Source organism: Calidris pugnax, unplaced genomic scaffold (genome assembly GCF_001431845.1).
Source record: "Calidris pugnax isolate Ruff unplaced genomic scaffold, ASM143184v1 scaffold38, whole genome shotgun sequence".
Classification (NCBI taxonomy): Eukaryota; Metazoa; Chordata; class Aves; order Charadriiformes; family Scolopacidae; genus Calidris; species Calidris pugnax.
In genome coordinates, this window is record NW_015090995.1 from 15,236,380 (window position 1) to 15,260,509 (window position 24,130).

The 24,130-nt window shown below is 35.8% G+C and overlaps 1 long non-coding RNA gene across 1 annotated transcript in view; it reads left to right on the forward strand.

Moving 5' to 3' along the window:
• Positions 1-21,285: 21,285 nt before the first annotated feature.
• Positions 21,286-24,130, forward strand: part of LOC106895457 — a 107,572-nt gene continuing 104,727 nt past the window's right edge. Inside the window, exon 1 of the long non-coding RNA XR_001413432.1 lies at positions 21,286-21,416. This is a non-coding gene — a long non-coding RNA (uncharacterized LOC106895457). The remainder of the gene's footprint in view (positions 21,417-24,130) is intronic.

A 24,130-nucleotide genomic window follows, 5' to 3' on the forward strand; every position in this document is an offset into this window, starting at 1 on the left:
CAGTTCTATTCTAGAGCTTTGAAACACAGTATAGGAGGTCCTATTGTTTTCTACATAGCAAAAAGAAGATACATACTACCTCAGCAAGGTAAAAAATGAGGGGTAGGTGAAAGCTAATTTAGCAAACTGAAAAGCTGTTTGTTGCACAAACAAGCCATTGCCTCTCCTAGAACAAAAGCCATGCAAAGAGAAATAAAGAATGAAAAAAAGAGTAACCAGTTTGTGGTAAGAACCATTTTTCATAAATTCCCAACTAGTCTTCACTTTCAGAAAACTACGACCTTATGTCATGAACTTAGGTTTTCTACCTGTGCTTTATTCTTGCATTTTGTCCTGATTGAGTGCCAGTTAATACCAGGGATCAGAGAATTGCTACCTCTCCCACACTCCTTTCCTGGTTCACATTTCCTCATACCTGTTCTGTATTTTTTAGCAGTGCTATGCATGTTTAGAGAACTACCAATCTGCTTCTCATTAAACCTCAAAAGCTAAAGTACACCCTCAAGCAGAGTGACAAATCAGTGGTCTTTCTGTTCTCCAAGATAATTCATCTCATTTCCTTGAGAACATTTTGAGGTTGTTCGAATCTCTGCTCCTTTGCTACTCAAAAACGGTTTTTCTTCACTTTTCCTTAGACAATTGTTGGAATTACTTCTAAAAATAACTTTTTTAATATTCAATTTGTTTACTTGGAGACTGGTTTAACACCACTGGAATGTGTGGCTCTATGTCAACCTTCTCCTGTAACTCCCACAAACAAGACTAAAGTCTCTGAAGTATTTATTGTACTGGCATTTCTCCTGTGTGAACTGGGAAGACCATGTTTTTCAGCATGAAGCTAACACCTTTTTTTGAAGATAAATGTCTACTTGTAGTTCCAGGAGGCTGAAATCCTATCTTGCCCTCATTTACATCATTATAATGGGTTCCAGTTCCAGAAGTTTGTTTCAGCTTTTTTTTGTTATTGTTGTTGTTGTGGGTTTTTTTAACAATATATTTTTTTCTAATTCTTATCTACACTTTCAGCATACGGGGTGTGGGGCATTTGCATTTACAATTGTGATTCACTCTTTGCATAAAGTTTGTGTGTATTTGTATAAAGTGCTTCCTATTTTCATGTTTGCATTTTGTTATTTAGTGATTCAGTGCATTAAAATGAAAGCTGTTCAGTCTTCCTGAAATTGGATATCATTACTAACACCTAAAAAATCATTTGCTTGGTTACTTCAAACACTAAATAAATGGCAGTGAAATAAAGCGAATGTTGAGGTAGGTTTGACAGGGCCACTATTCAGTTTTCATTAATGTAAATCATTGCTTGAAAAACTGTCTTCTGAAACCTGGGGGGTGCACCTTGTAAAGGTGAGAATGACAAGGTTGTTGTGAACCTACGTTGAAAGCAGGTTTTGAATAAAGTACTTCAGCTAAGTATGTAAAGCAGGATGTAAAGCTATTGCCTTTTCCAAAGTTCAAAAGCTAAATAAGAAAGATAGAAGCATTCTTGTCATGTCTCCTTCCTAAGCTGAAAGTCAATAGTAGACAGACAGATGTGTGTGAACAGCTTAGTTTAGTGTGCTAAATAAAGAATCCTGTGGCCATTATCAGATGCTAGTTTGCTTTTCATAAACTCAATTTGATTGTACGAGTGGATGAAGGGAGAGTTTCATGATGTCTCAAGGACAGTGTTTGTGATACATGTTTAACTGCTTTTGGTTGAGCCTTGAAATTTCTAGCGAGGTGTGATTCTCTTTGATCTCAGTGCCTTGAACAACAACTCAGGACTAGAATCTTCAGTAATATTGGTATTAAGCTGTTATATCTGGAGCGTCTCTCTATACTCTCTCAAAACAGCACCAGTGTGATTAATACATAACACAGTTTACATTTATAATAACTTAAGTAACCAATTACCTTTAAAAAAAAAAAAAACAACAGACAGCTGGTCATAAACAACTCATTAATCACAGAACACCACCCAAAAATTCATAGAAAATTCTGTGTCATGAGTACAGAATAACAGAACATGAAGCCACAGTATAAATGTGTGTATAAAGATGTTTCATCTTTTGTATACAGTGAAGCTTCATTCATTATCTCTCCACAAACGTTTTTGATGATACAGTCTCTGACTAATGCATTTTTCTAGCAGCACTGCAGCATATTTGCATGGAGAAAATAGCTGCATTTGAAAAAAGGCTGACTTCTGGTAAGATGTTTAACAGAGGAGCTATAGGATTTTGGTGTTATAAACAAATAGGAAGTTTTACTCACACCTTCTGGGTAGGCACAGACCATACAGAGGTTTTGGCTCTGTGTCTTACTAAGGATCAGCTATTTCTTGGGATTTTTGCTAATTATCAGCTGCAGGATCTGACTGAACTACAGTCCAGTTCAGGAAACCTGAAATGATCTAACCTCCACTGCATCAATTTTCAGCATAAAATAAAGCACAGTTTACTAATGCGTTGATGAGACAACTGCATATACCCACTTGAAGACAGGAGCAATTGTGCAAATACATTGACAAACTGCAGAATGCTGTAAGTGTGCTTCACTTTCTGTCTAGGTTCATAGACCAAAATGCTAACCTCACTCCTCAAAGGAATAATGCAGTCTTCAGTACAGCACAGATTCATTTCGATTCACTAGAAGGAGCCAACTCAGGTTTAAGAAACACTTAGATACCAGAGCACTAGGTTGAGTTTAAGTTCTGTGCAGCTGCAGCCTGAAATATTTATAGCCTAGACGCAAAATTTTCTCAACATTTATATGTCTGCTATTTGAGAAGTTTGCATTTACAAAGAAAACAGTACTACCTGTGTTGAAGATACACTCAACACATAAGACAGTGAAGCTCCCAAGCTGCAGCTAGAAATATGACTGTTGGAAGAGCAAGTACATTCTCGACATCTAGAGACAAATTTTAATAAAATCACAGAGTCACCATGGTTGGAAGTGACCTCTGAGATCATGGAGTCCAACCTTAAAAACCAACCAAACAAAAAACAACAAACACCCAAGAAAACCCAAACACACCAACAACAAAACAAAAACCGCAACACCCCACCACATCACACCCACCCACAAACCAATAATCTTAGGCACTAGAGCATGCCCAGAAGAGCCACGTCTACACGTTTCTTAAATACCTCTGAGGATGGTGACTCCACCACCTCCCTGGGCAGGCTGTTCCAGTGCCTGACCACCCTCTCAGTAAAGTAATTCTTCCCAATATCTAATCTAACCTTCCCCTGCCGCAACTTCAGACCATTTCCTCTGGTCCTGTCATTATTCCCTTGGGAGAAGAGGCCAGCACCCACCTCCCTACAACCTCCTTTCAGGTAGTTGTAGAGGGCAATGAGGTCCCCCCTCAGCCAAAATGAGTGACTAAACCCATAGTTTAGAGAGATAATCTTTATGAACTTATCTTGGATTCTAATGAAATAGCAGGTTACCAAGAGAAATAGTGATATGTAGTATGAGATTACGCATAATTTATTTCTTTAAAAACACAGACATGTTTTTAAATAGTAGGCATGGCATGGATATATTGAAAACTATGAATTTGTGCTAACACTTTCTCTCTTGTAAAATTTAAAAAAATTATACGCTAGAATTTGCAATGCTAATTCGGACTTCCAAAACAGCAAAGATGTGATTCAGTAGGAACTTTTGCTCAGAACAACAAAAGGCCAAGATTCACCCTCTCCCATCCCTCCCTTGCCAAAAACTTGCTCTGTAAACATTTCTGTAGCAATAGAATGAACACAAGATGGGAACCATAATTAAAACATGGTTATATAAACATACCTTAAAGGAAAAAAAAAAAGAAAAAAAAAAAAGAAATGTTCAAGACCCATTAGCAGTAGCCCATCAATCTCTTTTATTTTACCCAGTGAATTGATCCAAACCAGCTAAACAGATGGATGGGAGAGTCTGAGGGCAATTAAATATAGAATAATTTTGATAGTTTCAGAATTCCAGAAACACCTGTGCTGCTTATTGCAATGCATTGTGAACATTCACTGAGTACCAGGGACTGCTCCATAGTCCTCAGGGGCTCTCGTTTCCACTTGTGTTGTGGTGTCCTAATGGCTCTTTTGTACAGTGCTGCGGTAATTACGGAAGAAAAAATGTTATATGCAATAGCAATGTGGAGGCAAACAAGGAGGAAGGGAGAACTTTTTGTTTTCATTCAGAAAACAGCCTGAGAAAGGAAAGGATTTAGGCTCTGCTTTTCCTTAGATTAAGCTGCTATGAAAGGTACTTGGGGAGGAGGACCTCACAGGGGAGGGGGGACCCAAAGAAACCCCAAAGCCAACCAACAAATCAAGAAAAACCCCACCCAAAACAGTGGTGTGAAGCCTTCTTTGAAAAGGAAGTTTATGCGGTTGGAACAAGCTTTTGGATTTGAGGCCAACTATCCCTTTTTCCCTGCAAACAGAAAATAACAAATCTATCACAACCTTACCCACAGAGAGAGGAGACATTCAGGTCTGAAGAAACTAAATGTGATAAAGCAAAATATTACATAAAACAAAATTTGCAGAAGCATCCAAGTTTTTCTCAGTTTTACCAAACTCAAAAGTTTTCCCATTTCTGACCAAAGTTCCTGCCATGCCAAAATACAGGTAGTGTTGACAAGGGTTGGTATTTCGATAGATTTTGACAGACACAAAGCCCTGTGTTGCCTTTCTTCATCTCTTTCTCCACACTACCTTCTCTCCTCCTTAGTATTCATTTGATTTCCTCATGTGTTTTCTTAATCATAGCTCTCCATTACACATTGCTTCCTTTTACCCTTTCAGCCACTTTCTCAAGTCAGCAGATGGCTCAACCTTTCTTCCTACTCAACTGTCCCTGCAATTCGATCATATGTAGACTCACAAGACATTGATCCCACATGTTTGATGCTTGCCAAAAAATTCAGTCTGATCATTCCCTTTTACTCCTCCTCCGCTGAAAGCAATCTACGTCACTCCAGAGCTCCTGTTTGTCCTCTACAAATAGACTTTCTGCCCGTTTCTTTTTTCCAGCTAAATTGGTATTTCCTGCTTGTTTCCTGTTTTTCAAGTAACCACATGAAATGTGAAACTGGCTAATAAATATTATTTGAAGTTATGCTAAATAATGGGGAAATACCTTGTATTAGCAGCTGTTTTGTACAGTTATTTGATTAGTTTAATTTGAACTATTTTGTCACGCTGCAGAAATGAGAATTCCTGAAAATCAAACATTTTGCCTTATAAGGTAGTTGTAAAAGTGGGCTTGATGATTTAGTCACATTTCCATGTATAATGTATAATGAACTGTATTCTCTACATAATATAGATTACATTTTTAAAGGAGTTCTAGAGTGTTTACTCAATTATAGCTTCTTATTCATGACAGTAAATTCATTTGTAAATCCCCTTTCATTAAACAGTATTTGCTAATCAGTACAAAGGAACATAGCAGCATCATATGTTAAATATTGATGACCATCAATGTAATTAGGGAAGAGATTTCTCTGGCCTTGACAGACTATGTCTTGTATAGCCATTGACTTGGCATTGGGGCTATGCCCCACAAATTCCCCCCCAAAGTGCTTCCTCAACTATTGTTCTTGAGAATTAAACTTTTCAGTATAACATTACTGATGTAAGAGCCTGGCAAACAATGGAAGCTTTTATGCAGTGTAAGAAATCCAGATAATGATAATAGATAAAGATATAGGCAACATATACTCTGAGTGTTACCAGTATCTAGCCAAAGAAACAGCTCCTACATTGGAGTCTTTCAAGTTTGTTGGTTGTATAAAGTAGTTTGCTATTACCAATACCTTTTCTCCACTCAGGTAAAGCTCACTAGTCACAGACAGTAGGTACAGATCATGGAGCAGTCACAGAAGCAACTATTATTATGTGAGAAAGGCCTGATTTGGATGTCTCAGAAACAGTAGCAAATGAAGAATAAGAAAATGCCTGTCAACTCAGCAGGAAGCTCAGTGCAACTCTCTGTAGAAGGTAAAATAGCATTCAGTGCCTTAGCAATGAAATTTCCTTCACAGCAGGCCAGAGCAAACTTCCATGGACAAATCAGCACACCAGCAAAAGGCCTTTCAAGGACTGCTTGTGCTGTGGGACCATTTATAATCTTTTCTTTCTCTGCTCTCCTCTTGCAGAGAGGAGTTCTGGCTGGAGGACAAGTCGCATGAAAGCAAGAGGCTTCAGAGAGAACTCTGTTCCCTCCAAAATCTGTTCTACTCTGCATTTTCTTTGTTCTTTCATTCATCCTGCTCCCTTTGTCCCCTCAAGGGAGGCGCAACAAGCTACAAGAACAGATGTTTCTAATTTCATTAGACACTTCATACTGATACGCAGGGCTTTACTTCCTAGTTAAGCAATGACAAGACTCACTATATGTCATAGGAATAGCATGATTCTCGAGAGGGGCTAATATATCTATATATTAAAAGGTTGAAAATTGAATTTCTTATGTCTACAGTAAAACACAAATAGCATTTTAATGCACTTAGCAAAATCAGTGCCAAAGATTAATTAGCAAAAATATGTAGCTAAGTAACATATTAACACATTGTTTTTTAAAAGAGTAAAATCTAACTTTATTGTATGAAACATATATGCAAGACCCTCATAAGGTTTCAAAGTATCTTTCTCTAAACAAATGCCTACAATTGCTTTTTGCTAAAATGTTAAGTATCAAATAAGTTCAACCCACAGACCCCATTTCTTCCTGGTTATTTATCTTTCTTCACATGCTTCTTTATCCCTCTTGATCCCAATTAGTGAATTTTTCAAAAACTTGTTAATCCAGAAAAAGACAGAAAACAAAACATGCATGCTAACCTACTAAGGGCACCCAGCTGGAAATTTTCTGGTATAAAAGACAAAAGCAAATCCAAACATTAACTTCGTATTTTCCTCTAGCCTATCCTGTACTGTGACAGGATTGCATAAACACAGCGGGATTCTGATCCTGGTTATTCAGCCCTGACAGAGAACTGTCACCCAGATTTCAAAAATCCTCTTAAACAAATATGAGTTGTTGAAATCACAGTCTTAAAAGCTGGGGAAATGCTCATTTTCTTAAAAATCAGGTTTCTACAGCAGGATACGCTTTTGTTAATTTTAAATGGGAAAAAGAATTCATTGCCCAGATCAGAATAAGTACCTGAAAATGGACCAGTGAAACCCTACCTGCCTGTGCTGTAGGTGCAGGATGTATTTCCCTTGCATTCTCCCTCCATAAGGGTTATACAGGTTTGAGCAGGTGTGTTTAGTTAGGTTGGAGAAACTCAGCTGACACGAGTATTATCCAAGTGTTTTAAAGCTAGTGTAATTGCAATCACTATGAGATTGTGTAAGTCTGGAGTTCCTAGAAATTGCAGTCTAATAATTTTTGTGATTAACATAATTTCAAATTAAGAAGTATAAAAGTAGTATATTTGTGACACAGCAAAACTTAAAAAAAAAATCCTGCATGGAGCTAATTTACACATAGTTGTTTGTGGTTTGTTTTTTTGTTTGTTTTTTTTTTTTTATATAAAGGATCATGTGACAAAGCTCCTGCAATGTCTAAAAGCATAGTAGTGGGTTTAATAAGATGTACACATAGAGAGTAAAATGTGATGTATACAAACTCTAAGGAGTCCTTTAGGGAATGACTCTAGAGGTCATTTTAGCTATAAGGAATATGATCATTAAAAAAACCCAGAACAGTAATATATAATCTGAAAACTCTAGAGGGATAGGATAGGAGAATCCACTTACCATTTCCTCAAAGAACAACAGCATGACCAAAGTCAGGAACAAAAGATAGTAAGACAGAGTAACCAAACCACCTTCAATAATGAAACACCTTTCTCCAAAAGCTTTGCTAAGCCATCTAGTCTCTCTACCTAACTTGATTGCTGGAGCAGCTATGGAGGAACGTTATTAGAAGACTAATCCAACGTTTTGTTGTAATCTCTCACTTTTTTTTTTTTTTTAATCTAAACTTGTCTAGCTTCAAGGATTAACTCAAATGGTAAAATGTATTTTTTATTTCTTTAACAATATATCCAAATTAAACAGATTAATATCCTAAAAATAAAATAAAAAATTTAAAAAGCCTTGCCAACCATCTATGAATTCCTGTGAGTAGGTATCTCAGAAGCTGCAGTAAACTTTCTACTCTAAACTAAAACATTTAGTTTTAGGGATGGTATTTTCAAGAATCAGATCTCAGGGTAATACCTCTTATAAGAAAAATAATCTGGATGCCTTCTGACAAGGAACAAACAGCACAGAGACAGAACATGGTATCAAATGTCCCATAGGGATGACAACCCTATTCACTGTATATTCCTTTATTTAATATAATTCTATCAAAAAATGCAGGTTTTGAGTCATGTATCTGGACAAGTTAATAAAAAGCACTATAAAGAAAAAAGAACATAATAAAGACTTTGTAAAAATCACACATGCACCCCCATAATTTTGTCTTGTATTTACTACTTTGTGTATGTCAGAGCAAAGCAATGGAGTATGTTTTGTGGAAAAAACAACTGTGTGAATAAAACATCTTGAATATGAGAAAAGGCCATGCGGCCTAAAGAGGATTGGCCTTCATAATACATAGGTTCCCCTAGGATGGTATCTAATTGCTTCCTGAATGACTGCAACATTTGTTCCAACATCTTTACCCACTACGCCATTCAAACTATGCATTATAGCCAGGTGAACGAGGCATGCTTCATGTGTTCTGAAATTGTCTTTCTTTAACTTCAATTTATACCCTCATCCCTATAGTTGTGTTGTGGTTACAGTGGTAAAGGATGTTGTTATGTTCATTTTACAGATACTACTTATGATTTAATAAACTTCAATTGTTTTTTTACCATCTTATTATTTTCTGTTCAGCTGTACTGAAAGTTCATCTTGTCATTTTTTCCCCTTAAATTTTACCCACTTACTTGAATAATTAAACAAATTGCCATATTCCTTAGCCATACTGTGCCTTGACTCACATTCAGCTCTCCATAAGTGCTTCTGGAACAATAAAGCAGAATAATCCCACTATCCGAGATCATAATAAGAAATTAGGGATTATATTTAGTGTACTCTTGACTGAGTGCCCCTAGGATCATAACACTGAAATGCAGTTAAATCACAACTCTTTAACAGATATATTGCTACAGGAGAAAAAGCTGGTACATTTTCCCATCTTCCTGGCATAAATTGCTTTCTTCTGTATGAGCAAATACTCTCTTAACTTCTTACTTACTTTATAATAACTAATTTGTAAAGCTAAGTCTAAAATGGTCATAACATTACACATACACATAAGGGAGATACATAAAATTACTTTCCCCTATCTGCTTCAGTTGGGAATTTCATGCCAATCTACTGCTAGCCAATATCCTTTCACAGATTGCATTTGTAGTAAAGTGGATCTTGTATTTCCACAGCTGCGATAAATTGGTTTTGTCCAAACCATTTTCTCTATCTTCAAACTCTCCCTAAACATCCCAAACAACTACATCTTGGGTTTCCTTTAAAACTAAAAAAAAAAAGAAGAACAAAGATCTGAGTAACATTTTGAACTAAAAAAAGTACTGAATTTTAATCTAAACAGGTGTTTTTTGAATTATAAAACTGTGAAAGAAAATTTAGCAATGTAATTAAATCCAAATTATCCAATTTCATGCCTATTAATACTATGAAGTCGAATTGTTTCTTAATCTACTTTGAAGGGTTGTTTTGATATTCAAATTGCCACTACAGAAAAGATGTGGGTGTTTAGTAAGATATCAAGTGGGCTTCTGCTGAGCTACCAGAATTCACAGTCGTCTAGTTATTGTGAATGTAGAGGCTTACAATACCCAGGATTTTGTAAAGAGCTTAGATTTCGGAAAATACTTCTCAGCTGTTTGTATGAGATTTTTAAGAAAATAATAAACAAATATTTAGCGCATACGTAGAAAGAATTTTGAAAAACAGAGCACAATGATTAAAAGCCAGATGTGTATACTTATTTGACAATTGATTTCTGTGCAGGAAATTCTAGATGTGTAACAAAACCCTGGCATATCAATTTTAATTGTTAAAAGTTGATTTTTTTTTAAAAAGAAGAATTTTCAGTGGTTAAATTGTCAGCTGCAAGAGTGAGATCCATCATCTTGGTAAACAAAATGTTACATGTGACCATGATTAACTTCTGAGTTAATTTAAGAATATTTGCAGGTTAAGATAAGCGCAATAGCCTTTGTCTGAAGGTGACACCTATTTCTTGTTAAAAATAATCTAGTCAACTCAGCAAATCCTAAAAGGTAAGCCAAAATCTACATTCTCAACTGGGGTATGTATTAGTAAAGCAAACATCTTTGCCTGAATAATTTGACTTTGCATTCTTCATTTTTAAAGTCTGGAAGGTTATTCAAATTCTATTTATCTCCAAAATCTCCATATAGATAAGTAAAATATAAATGTTTAATTTCTTGTGTTGTCACTTCATAATTGTACCAAAGTTGTTAGTACTGGAGACCACAACTTTGGTGCAAAGCAGCAGCTAGGAAAAATAAAGATTTGTTGCTCTCCAACCAAAGTTAGAGTTATGGGGTTAAAATGAAACATGAAAAGAGACACTTAGTGAGAAAAAACTAATTGCACAGTAAATTTACAAAATACTCTGAAAGTAACACTGCCACTTCTTTTCATATTTTATTCCTAAATTTATACGTTGTTCATTTATACTTAACCTGGAATAAGCACATGAAATACACTGTGGATCCACTTTTGTCATTCATACTCACACGAAGTGCACGTTTTGACCACCATGAGATATGTGACAGTGGAGCAGGCAGAGTCATAATGTCAAGCCATACCTTTGCTCCTTCCCAGCTCTGTGAATAGTATCTACAGCAACAATTTTACATAAAGAGGGAATTCAGAGCACATGATCCAGATGCTGCTTCTTACAACAGTTTTTCTGACGTGTAAATTCTCAGAGGACGACCTACTTACTTCTGATTTATAACTCTATATGAATTTCCTTCTGATTTTTAGAAACTACTTTACTTGATAGCCAGAAAATAAGCCATCCTGATGACAGCAATCAGTAGCACAAGTGCTGCCACAGCAGAAACCCATCATGGATAGGAAATGAAATACAGAGTGACAGAGAGACATACCACTGCTGTCAGGGTAAACTTAGTATCTCCATAATTGTTACTCCATTCCACTGGCAAAGTAAGCCACCATCATTGATATAATTTATAGCATTTCGACTATTTAACTCCTCCTATGAGTTAGAGAGACAGCCCAGCACCATTGTACATAAAACTAGATTAAGGTTTACTTCTGTATTATCATTCTGATTTTTGACTACAACAAAGAATATAAAATATTGTCTCTCCAATTCTAAGATGCTTAGTAGGTTTTGGAAATCACCCAGGTGCCACTGAATTAAATGGGAGCTATACACTTGCACGTATTTCCACAGAGGCACTTAGGAACCGCTATAAAATGTGTTTTGAATGGAAACAAGATGCCCAAATGCCTTGTGTAGCTCAGTTGTAGGCATCTTTTATATTTGTAGGCTCCCAAGTACATCAAAACAATCTGTTAAAATTTACCGGTTCATGAACAATATTCATACCCTAGATGATGTGTATTATTTCAAATTTTGTACCTCTATAAAGTGTATTGGGAAGAGGAGGTCCTTCATGTAACCTTGACTGAACACAGTGTTTGTATATTATAAGCAAAGCCCACCTGCAGAAGCGAGGGTGCAGGCTTTTGAACACTGAATCTTTCTAGTGAATCATAATGACAGAAGCACCTCTCCTGATTCATTGAGAGCGGTGTGCAGCCTTCTCCACATTTCATCTTTCTTACCAGTATGGGAAGGCTTAATGGTTTTACATGACCTATGTTTCAACAAAAAAGAAGGTTCTGAGAAATAAACAAGTGAAGATCTACAGCATATTGTCTTGTATAAGATAAATTTCATTGAGCTTAGCAGAATTACAGCACTGCAGAGACCAAGGGAATATATTCAAATGTACTGCAGGTGATGTTGTAAAAGCTGGATTTAAAATTCTTCAGTGATGAAACTGTTCCTACTTAGTGAATAGCAGCTGCTCTAAATTAATCTATATTGATTAAATTTCCTCTTGCTTCACAAAAAATAGCTTTTAATTTAGAATATCACTGTAACATCTCAATTGAAACAATTGCAAGATGAAAGTAACCACATGATGTCAGCAAATATTATCACCTCCCTAAATCACACTGAAACTAGTCTTCCAGAAACCAAAAGGTTATCTCTCCATCATTTCCTCTGGTGGCTCTTGATATTCTCTGATCTATGTTTCCAAAGCAAAGTCGATTTTCAGTTTTGTCATCCTAGTGACACACAGCCCGCATAGACACTTTTTACCTTTTCCATTTTCAACACCCTGGTCTTCTTCAGTTTGCCTTTTTAAAAGAATGCAAAAAATGAGTTGTGCCCATCATAAATAACGAAAAGAATTAGTCAGGACACAATCATAGAGCACACTGCAGGTAAATGATGGATGTTTCTGCACACTCTCTGAGCTGGGAATAGGTCTAACATGATACAAAGCCAGGGTGAGTGCTTCTAAATTTGAGGTGATACAGCCAGAGACTCAGCATGCAGAGACTGTTTGCATACCCAGTCTAAGCTGTTGGATAAGACACCTACTGAAATGACCCTGAGAAGATATTTTTTATTTTGTAGAAGTTGCAACAACTCAAACAAAAACTGCATCAGAAGCAGAAATCTGTTGACTGTACAATAATGAAAAGCTATATTCAAATATATAATTCTTATATATTAAAATATAGCTTATCCTTTTGATGGCTTTAAGAAGATATTTTAGACTTATTATATCTGTCTCCTTTAAGTAACTGCTGCTCACAGGTGTAAAACAAACAGGACTTGGCTACTTGTTTCTTAGGCCCTCAGTGCAGTTTTGCAGCAAGATGAGTTCCCATCCTGCAAAGCTGAGATATTTTCATGAAGAACTGCATTATCCTGTTTTTATAGTCACATTCATATGCTTTTGTTTACACATAATATAGCACTTTGAAATTAAGAATGTTGATTATTCCTTTTTTGCATTCAGATGTTCCTAATGTTTTATTTTGCAGTATCTTGGGTGAGTTGATGCATATATTCTAAGTGTGCTTTCTATCTTATATAAAATGAAATAAATAAACAATTAGAATTGCACAATTCTCTTTTTATTGCTTTGTGCTTTTATTTGTTGGTATTTTGTTGTGTATAACTCTGTATATCTGACACCAAAGTGTACTTGATGCCTCTTTGAAGCTTTAATTATCAGCTTTTTTCCTCCCAGTTTTTCTATATTTTTTAAGAGTTCATTTTTCTAAAACAATAACTCCCACTTGCTGAATTTAATATTGTTTTCTAGAAACACAAAATCATGTCCCAGTTACCCTTTTTCAACAATATACAGTGTTATTTTCCTATCATCTGCAATAAAACAGTGAGAGATAACACATAAATAACTATATTAACACTAAACATGTTCATTAAGTGCCTCATTTTGAAAATGTGTTACAGCTGGCCACTTATACTTGGCTGGAAATCAAATAATACAGGACAAGCCGAAAATAAATAGCTGACTCTGATATGCTACTCGGATAAATAATTCCAGACTAATCTATAGACTACTTATATGAATGAGATGAGTAAGACAAAGTCCTCACTCAGTTAACTCAACCCCAGTGGAACCAAAGCCTCATTCCTGAAGCGTAAGTTGGGTACATAGTGCAGAGATTAAAAATGTTATGGAAAATAGTACAATTGCTATGGAGTTGGATGGTCAAAACATGGGAATAGCAGCATTTTTATTATATACAGTGATAGATGGCAGATCTATATTATATAATCCTGTGTATCACTTCTTTCCTAACTGAATTTTCTACCTCAAGCGATGACAAAAACTCATTCTTTTTAGTCCTCCCCTGTCACTTGAGCTGTTGCAGCAGCAGTGAAAGTAACTTGATCCATACTGTGGCAATTTGAAACTCAGTTACTTAAGACTTCACAGCTCAGCGTATTATTTTTGTTTTAAAACTAAGACATCCTTGTAATGATTTTCCAGTTTGTGAGACTTATGGTAGAATAAGAACGGATATGCTTTCATCTAATTGATGTTTCCATGGGTCTAGATTTATTCATACCTTTCATGTGTTGTGCAATTAGTAAGTTGAGGGCTCATTTTTATTCATCTAACTCTGATTTTAGTATGATTTACTTCATTGGCATCAATGGTATTACTTCCTTACATATCAATATTAGACCTTGTATTATTAATATATATATAAATATTGCAAGGACTATTTAATGCACCCAGTACTTATTTTAGAGACACACTTTCATTTGCATGAGAGAAAAATCACTCCCAAAGTGATTTCAGCATCTCTGTTTTTCTTGTTTTAAGGTGAAATGTCTTTGTTGTGTTTGCGAGTTTATTTCATTTACATGAACAATTGGTAGTAAAAAAACCCCAAAAAACCCCTCAAACCTGTATTTCTTAATGGGGTAAATCCAAATAAACATAAACTATTTATTTCATTAGGAATACCTGTTATTAGATCACTGGAAATATCAAAGCATCCTAATCAATTTCTTAAGCAATTCCACATCACATCCTCTTTCAAACGTTAGTGCTCTATTAAATTAGCAATCTCAAAGCACAGAGCTGAGGGGTAGATTCAAACAACACACAAATGCTTCTGTAGAATGTTGCACTATACGTTTGTGTCTCCAGGGCTATGGCGTTTTGTTTTCTGATTGGATTTATTTACCGTATCTTTTTAGATATATAATAGATATATAATCAGATAACTGCAAGTCAGATCTGCTGGTTAGAATAGCTAGCTTTTTCAATGTTTTGTATAGAAATTCTACCCTAAAAATAACAGCATATAAATAGACTTTTAATCTCTCCTGTAATGTTTGTACACACTTATCTTTCTTTTCTTTCATATTCCTAATTAGTTGCAGTTATCTTATATGCAGTAAGTAGACAAGTGATAATTGTAAGAATTCATAGCCTGATTCTAATCTAACATTTGTCAGTATTACACCAGGTTGCATCACTGACTTTCCCTGAATTAGTTCAGAAGACCAAAATCAGGATCTTATTGCTTAATATACATCACTAGCTCTACTCCCACATTCAAAATTTATGGATATTTTTTTAAACTAGACAGATGTGAAATCATATTCTCTGTTTTAGAATATCTTCATTGTTCACTTTGTTGCTCAACATTAGTTATGCTGAACATAATTAATGAGCTTTGAACATGTCCAGAAGAAGATCCCCTCTGTGATGTCTGTTACAGTAAATTATGCAGTGCCAGAAAATGCTGTCCAGCCCTGAGGCCAAATGGCATGGCCTGTTTGTAAAAGTCTTTGGGGGACCTCTACCAATCCTCTATGTGTTATCATATTAATACTGATTCTTGGGAACAACCTCTGGTCTGTGCTAATCTCCCAAATTGTACCCAGGAATTTTTTTGAGTACCAGTTGGTACAAGTCACTGTAGAGCACGCTGTTAGTTCAATAGTAAACTGAACTTCTTATGGGACAGGTTAGTTTATCAACATAAATATAAGCTTCAAACGAAAAATTTAGGTGCAAAAACTCAATGGGACTGCAGTCATAGAAAGATGTCTGAAATAGTCTCTAGTCCACATAATTGAAATTACACTGAATTAATTATAATCCAGCCCTAAGGATGATATAATTACTTGTATTTTCCAGAAAATTGAGGACTTTCTTTTTTTTTCTATTCCTTCCTTGACTGCAAGATTCAAACCTCTTCTTTGTTGTAAAAATAAATAAATAAGTAAATAAAGAAATATGGTTCCTCTCACCAGCACTGATGTAGCATGTCACGAGGGCTACTTTTTCTCACCTCTGGAGGAAGGCTGAGTGGCCAGAGATGAAGAAAAAGTCATCAGTGTTAAATGCCAATCACCCTCTGGCAACTCTATCATTTATTGCTCTTCCTTATTTCTCCCTGCCCTCCCTTCTGTGCTGCTTCCTCTCTTGCTTTTCCACCTCTCTTCCTGTTCATTGGTGGGTGTTAGGTTTTGATTTTTTTTTTTAAAAATCCTCATACAAAAGCTCTCTGGCTTCTGTAAAACATAAGGCTATTTTTTTATGCAGAATAAAATAAATTTTATTATGTAACAGAGCTCTTTAAGCACCTGTAGGAAATTGAATTTTGTAGCAGTGCTATCAGTGGAAATGTTGCTGCTCTTTTGTCTTGAACTACAGCAAGGAAGTAAGTAGCCAAGAGCTTGACACCTATTTAAACATAATTCATCAGCCTTTCTTTTAGGAACTGCATTGTCCGATTTTGTGTCCCTAACAAGACCACAGGTTAGTCACATCTCCCACGGCAAGTCCGTTATTGCTTACTAAATGTGCTATATGAAGGGGCTGATTGCCCCTCACGGTAACTGGCCCTTTCTGATACAGGACAAATGGTAATGCACTAGCCAGCAACAGCCAGCAACCATTACTATCGTGTAATGCCATTAGCTTAAGATTCCCATTTATGCTAAGCCAGAAGGACATACTTGTGTTTTTTCTGCTTTCCTTGGCCTGTCGCTGTTGACAATAACCCAGGATTGCCATCCTCTGGATTTAAATAAATGAGGGAAGCCTCTTTCACTTTTTTCGTCCTTCTTCCCCCACTGAAGACTATGGAATCAAGAGCTTGTAATCCTCTAAAATTTTACCCCAAGAAAAGCAAACTCATGTCACAGGGCAACAGCAAGAATGGATCTTATGGTTTCAGATGGATGTTTATCAGCTTTATCAATATTCTCCAAAATTTTGACCAAATGAGGTACAGGATCATTCATACTGGGATTAAGGTTTACAACACATTTAATCTTTTTTGAAAGATCATTTTCAACTTTGTGTAGCCTCTTCACAGTCAACACAAACTCATGTGCACCTGGGCTTGCGGGGTTTTTCCATAGATGGATGCTCATCAGCTTCCAAGGGGTTTGCATTCCCAATTTCTGTTATGATCCAATTGGTACCACCTGCTGTAGGAACTGGTTATGCTCTTCACCGAGACGTGTTTTTTGTGTTCTGAACAAAAATTGCCTCCTGACCAGAGGAAAATCCGGTTCTATTTGCCCAATGGACCACTATGACAACTCACATACCTGGGAATAAGTCAAAGCCATTTCTAGGTCAATTATATACTTCATGCTTTCTGAGAAGAAAAAATGCTCTAAATCTGTTCCTGCCCTAATGAAGTACTCACAACCAGACAATCGAAACCACTTGCTTAAACAATCCACAAAAAGCAGGTTTTATTCTAAAGCAAGTCTTAATACTGGAAGCATATACCAAAGGAAATGAGATATTTTATTTAACAGAATTCCATTTAATAATTTCTCCATGTCATTTAGTATCAGACAATTCAAGTGTGCTAAGTAAATTGGCATGTATTTTTATTTTTTGATCTCCTAATTATTAATGCTCAGTGATGTAAACTTTATTGTCAGTTTAAAAACTTTTTATTTGTATTAATGTTCTATCAATAAATTGTTAATCAATCACTCCCAACTTATATTTAACACTGTAAACACTTCCCAAGAACTGTTTTAGATGTTAAATAAGTTTCTGCAATATAAAAAAATATTTATTGGCAAAATATTTAGTGGTTTTGACTCCCTGTTACCCACTAACAATTACAAGTTTAAGAATTCAGACTTTCTAATAGCTACAATATTCAGCTCATCCTACATTTTCATAAGGTATTCATTCCATATTAGCTATCTGATAGACAATGTACATGTATATCTATCATAACCGAAAAATACTTCATTAGTTCTACATGCCAAGTGAACAAGAAGAGTTATAAACCCATTATCTAACTGTTACTGCTTAACCCATTAAATCTGCTGTATCGAGACACTTCTTTTTCCCCAACAATAAGATACATGAGATATTGATACCTAGATTACTTATCAGTGTATTGGCTTTCAGTAAAACACTTGGCATTGCTTCTGTTATTAAAGAGTAAATTCTGAAACAGGAGGGACTATTAATTATGCATTCATTTTATATCAGAATATGCATTTAACACTATTTTTTGGGGGGGAAAAGCAAAAACTGGCAGACAAATAACTCATAAATGGCACTAATGAGCACTGGGAGATGGAGTGGAAAGGCCTTAAATGTGTCCCATTATTTAGCAGGATAATTAAGAGCACAGCTCTACCATGGCATTTTATTACAGAAATAGATAAGATCCCATCTTACTGCAAGCAGGTGTTGTAATGAAGCAAAGCAAGATCATTTTTATGAGGTTCTTCTGGTCCAAAAAAGATTGCAAATTAATTTTATGCTACCTTAATTTAAAAAGTAAGCACGCAGATAGCGGGAAACAAAGAGGACAGCAAAATATGATGTGTAAAACCACTTCTAGTGCTGTTGATTCCGGTTATTCCCAGAGAAACAAAAAAACAACAAACTGTATTTATAAGGTGTGAGAGAACAAATGTTCTTATCAGAAATGCTCAGTTTACGCAATGAAACTCAGTGTACACGAATGGCATCGCAGTTAAATATAGACTAAACTTCATACCAGACTATTTACAGTAAAAACAGAGTTTCTGCTATTTTCATTCATTATGAAGCTTTAATTCTCCATAAATATTGCCAGTGAACTTTTGTAACATATCTGTCATGACTTTATAATTTTTTTCACTAGCACTTGATATCAAGTGCTGCAAAATACAGATAACCCCACATGGTAATCTACAAACAATCCAGCATTAAAATGAGTGATGAAATATTTACAATGGTGTAATTGCAAGAAGAGTCCAGACTAATGTTCACTGACTATAAAATTTGAGAGTATATAAAGGACTCATAGGGAAGAAAACTATACTATTTGGCTACCTTGGCCACAAACAGTCATTCTTTTACATAAAATTGTAGAAAAACATTATAGTGAAACTGAGAGGCTACATTTTTGGAGGGAAGGTTTTATCATTTTAAGATGAAGACAGAAAGATGCTTTAAGGTTAAAGTACATGAATATAGATATGAAAAAATGTAACTTCCATCTTTAAAATACAATACCTGGGAGAAAATATTCCATGAAAATGAAAGCAAGTCTGTAGAATTTGGGTGAATACTGTATCCTGTGAAAACCTAAGAGTTGGAGGCAGATGGTAGGATTTTCACTATATTAACTTTTTTTTCAGATAGAAAAAAACCCCAATAAGATGGGCACTTCAAAGGCCAGAATAAATATCATCAAAAACAGAAAGTTTATGCAGATGAAAAAACATGGACAGAAGACAGCATACGGGACATAATATCTAAAAAATAGATTGCTCCATCACTGTAGCAATGACCTGGTAGTGGATGTCTCACAACAACCTGGGCTGTCCCATCCCCTTGGTCTAGTGCTGGTGCAGTCTTAGCCTGAGTACAGCAGACCTTGGCCTCCACATTATGGTACTGGGTTTTCTCTGGCATCATAATATTGGTGATAGTCAGTTTTGAAAACACGTTCCAGATATTCTGTGTAAATGTGTCACCTATATATTCCAGCTATCTGCAGACAAAACTTCAAAATTTGTTTTCTTAAAAAGACAGTGAAAACCAAAAAGCCATTGCATAAATGTTTTGGGGGAGACAGCAGTGCATCAGCCTGCTTTTGAAAGTAGACAAGTACTTTTGTTCTAATTTTGAACAAACATTTATACTGGTATTATAGCGTTTGTCTATTTGCGCACCTAATTAACGTTTACTTCAGACATAAAACACTTTTGCAGTCTAAGCAAGTTAAATCTTCATGGCTTGTAAAATTGTATCTACATGTGAAAACAAGAACAATCACAATCAATCATACTATGTTCTCACTGCAATCAGACAATGTTTGGTGTCATACAACTTTAAGTAAAAAGTGTCTACAAAATTCTCCTATTTTTTAAAAAAATAAGGGGTATTTTTGTGTGCTGTGCAAATGCCAGACCCCATCTTTCCTGGGTTGCCATGATCATTCCCTCAGAATACACATGAGTTTTGAGGACATCCTTAGTAACTTCACTACTAAGTGAATACAGACACTAAACAATGTTCTTAAGATTTATGCCAAGAGTTTTGGCTAGATTTATACAGAAATACAAATGGTAGAATCTGATTCAAGTTCTGTTGGGAGGAAAGTGCTTTGTACCCTGATGGTGGCAACAGTTTTACACATCCTTTTGAGGAAGCACAACCTGTACTTGCTATCAGTTTATATTTTTTTAAGGGCAGTGAGAAAGACTGCATAGAGTACCAATAGCAGCTAATAACTATAAAAATGGCTGGATATCATCAAATCCCAGGAAACTTTCTGAACCTAGGAAGCACAAATTCATAGGCTCATGATAGTTTCCTCTTTTTCTATTTTCCTTTATTCACCGGAGTTTGAGATTCGTTACACTTACAATCTAAGGAAGTTAGGTGGTGAGATGAAAAAAGGAGTGATACAGAACGAAAGAAGTGTGGAAATTGGAATTTAAAGCATAGCTAATGTCATTTGGCTGATTTTACTGCAAACCTACTGGGGAAGGGAAAAAAAAAAAAAAAAAAAGAGTAAAGTTCCGCAGTATGTAAGAAACAGCTTCTTGAGATGGTTTGACTTTCTACCACCCTGCACAGTGAATGCCATGTATCTGAAAGAGTTTGAAATTAATAATCTTTATATGGAAATTAAAGAAAAAGCGATGAAGCGTGATAACCTGCAACTTGTTTTACTACTTCTTAGACTTAGGAGAATCCGTACCTCTACTACCAAAGATGAAGAGATGGGGGAAAGCTCCTCAGGATCTACCAACATCGAACACTTTCCCCTTCATCTTGCATTTTAAACAAATATAATGGTGTCATATTTGTTCACATCTTTAAGTCCCTGTGAATTTTTGTTCCTGATGGTCTCCTTAGCTTTTACTAATGCTTTACAGGAAAAATTGCCAGTGGTTTGAGTATTTCAGACAGACTTAACTTCTTGAAACAGATTGAGCATAACAGGTGTTAGTCTAGGAACCAGCGTAATAGAAGAAATTTAAACTTACTTTAATTTTTTCCACAAATTTTCTGTACCGGCTGCAGGTGTCTGGGTGTTGGCAGCGTGTGAGGGGGGGGGGGGGGGGGTGTCCGAGGAAGGGAAAAACTGCCGGAGTGAGGGGAAAAGTGTGAGGAACGGCCCTGGGCACAGCGCGGCCGGGGAAGGAGGAGGCGGAGGAGGGCGCCAGGCCCGCAGCAGAGACTGCCCGGCAGCCTGTGGAGAGAGCATGGGGAAGCAGATATTTCCCTGTAGACCACGGGATCTGTTTTGCCTGTGATGGTAAGTAATCTCCCTGTCTTTATCTCCATCCATAAGCTTTTGATATTCCATTTTCTCCTACTGTCCTGTTGAGGAGGGAGACTGAGAGCAGTCCGTCAGCTGCCCAAAGTCAGCCCACCACGTTTTTGTTTTCCTGATGCCCCGGTAAACAGTTTTATTTGGGTAAATTCACCTTTTTAAATTTTTTTTTTTTAAACCATAACCTTATTTTTCAATCAGTAGTTCCCAATGAGCTCATGTTTTCAGCAGTTTAGCACTTGCAGATCCTTGCACCATAAGGAGAAGCTTTTACCTGTTGAAGCTGAAGGAAAACCCAGGACCAAAGGTTTTAATTCTGTTTTGTCACTCACTACATAAAAAGAATTATCTCCTATGTATTTTTTTAACATACTGCTTTTGCTGCACAAACAGTTGCTGTGAGAATATGTGTTTCTAACATCACTTAATCTTTAGGTGAGCACTGGAGAACCTTGCACACTTAACTGTTATTATAATATAAATTTAGGATGCTATGCCATTTAAAAGCTTGAAACTATAATAACCGACGAGAAATTCCTCTATTTATTTGCAGTTAATGTTTTGCTTCACACTTTATTGCACACTGTCTTGTCTTTGTATCCATTAAACCTGTTGTGAGCCACAGAGAAAATACTAATTTTTGTCTGTGGGGAATAAAATCACCTAAAATTTTACAATTATTAAATTACTTCATATCCTGTGTGGTCATTCGTTCTTAAAGTAATAGTTAGCAATAATGACTGTATACTAATAAACACCTAATGATGGCCTGAATTAAAAAAGTATCCAAATTATCCAGCTTCAGTAGTACAGTAAATTTGCTGGAACGGATTAACTATTTAAAGCATCAAACATGATACAGAACCTACTCGTGGTTTCTGCAGTTCCTCCTTTGTTATGCGCACTCGAAGTAACACAGGTGTATTGAATTTTCTAACCTTTCTATAGGAGGAGTATTAGGGTTCGGAATTAGCCAGGCTTGTGAAAATTCCTGAGAATTATTTGCTATATAAATTGCACGTAATTTGTTTATTTGCCAAAATGTTTAGCCCTTATTTTGTTAATGATAGTTTGCAGTCTTCAATTCTTCTATGACAATGTCAAAATAGACTAAAGTATATTGAAGTCAGGATTGGTGTGATTCAAAATACTGAAATGTTAAAAAGGTATTGCAAATACAAACATGGACGTTACACATAAAGATGAAAACAATCATGGTTCACTTATACTGCATTATAGATTACTTAACTATTTTTTTAAAATAAAAAATACATACCACAGAACCTTGAGGAAATCAAACAGTCAAAATTGACTCCACTGGCTGCTCAGAGTTACTTAACGTTAAGGCCCAATCCATTAGCAGGTTTCTCTCAGCTGTGGCTCATTTTAAACTTCTTTTTCTCCACATCCTCCTTTCATATCAATGACATTATTCCAGCTGATTTATGCACTGAGGAGACACACTTCATCAGGTTAGATTAATTCACTAACTCCTGGGTGCTATTATAGGCAGATTCTGGCTCTCTGCATATCAGCTAGCCAACTAAGGTTAGCATCTGACATGACAGAGATTAAATTTCTGTACTTCAGCACACATTTTATTCAATGGTCAGAGGCAGAGAAAGAGCATATAGCCAGAGTCATAAAACCCCAGGTCCTAAACTCACATAATCAAATTAGACTTTTTTTGTTTTAAGCTTAATGAGAATTAAAAGTTCTAGCCTTTATGAATAGGGAGGGAGGGAATAAAGGAAGTAAAAATAGTTTCTCATGTTACTTCTGAAATCCACAATGTCTCAGGAGCCTGTGGATACACTATAGCATTAACCAGATGTAACAAACCAATAACCTAATGTAATATTACAGTAGTAATGAACCTTTTGTTCACAACTATCAATAGTGGTTTTGCAGATTGCATAGCTCTGTAAAAATAGAATTATCTTTTTTTAAAGGAAGCCCGATTTCAATGTTGAGTCCTCAATAAGGTAATGAAAAGTTACAATAACGAATTGTAAAGACGTTAGCATTACCTTGTAATCACCATACCTCATGGAAGTTTTGCTTTTAAATTACTTCTTTCTCTACAAGGCTTTTAAGATCTCTTTCAGGCTTCCTAATGAAAACAATATAGAAACAAACTATGAATAATCTGAATACCTGTTTCAGTAACTACAGATTGCTTTAGTAAAGGCGTAACATATTTTGACCAATCTCTAAAGGCAATTCAGAAATCTTCCCCAGCTATTGTAGTGGAAATGTCCTTTCAGCAAACAAGACACAGAACACTTTTTATGATCAATGTTAGCATCTGTTTATCCAATATTAGAAGACAACATGTGATCAGGTTCTGCTTCTAAATGGAATTATGAAATCTTGCTCACTTATATGCTCAAGGTTTTTTTATCCTGATTTCGCATAATTTTCTCTGTAGTTAGAATAATTCTTTATGTACAAAAATGGCAAACAGTATGTCCTGTAATACTCTTTTTTCAGCTGCTTCTAGTTACATTTGTAGGATACGTAGGAGTTAATGGTTTAAAAAAATATTAGTGATGTAATCAACAGGAATATGTTTTAAAACATTGAATTTCATTCTTTGGCTTTGTCACAAGGGTAACTGTCTGGAAATGTTTTAGGCGAATTCATGTTTTATTACAACACTAACAGAACCTGCTGACATAGTTCAGTATTTCGAA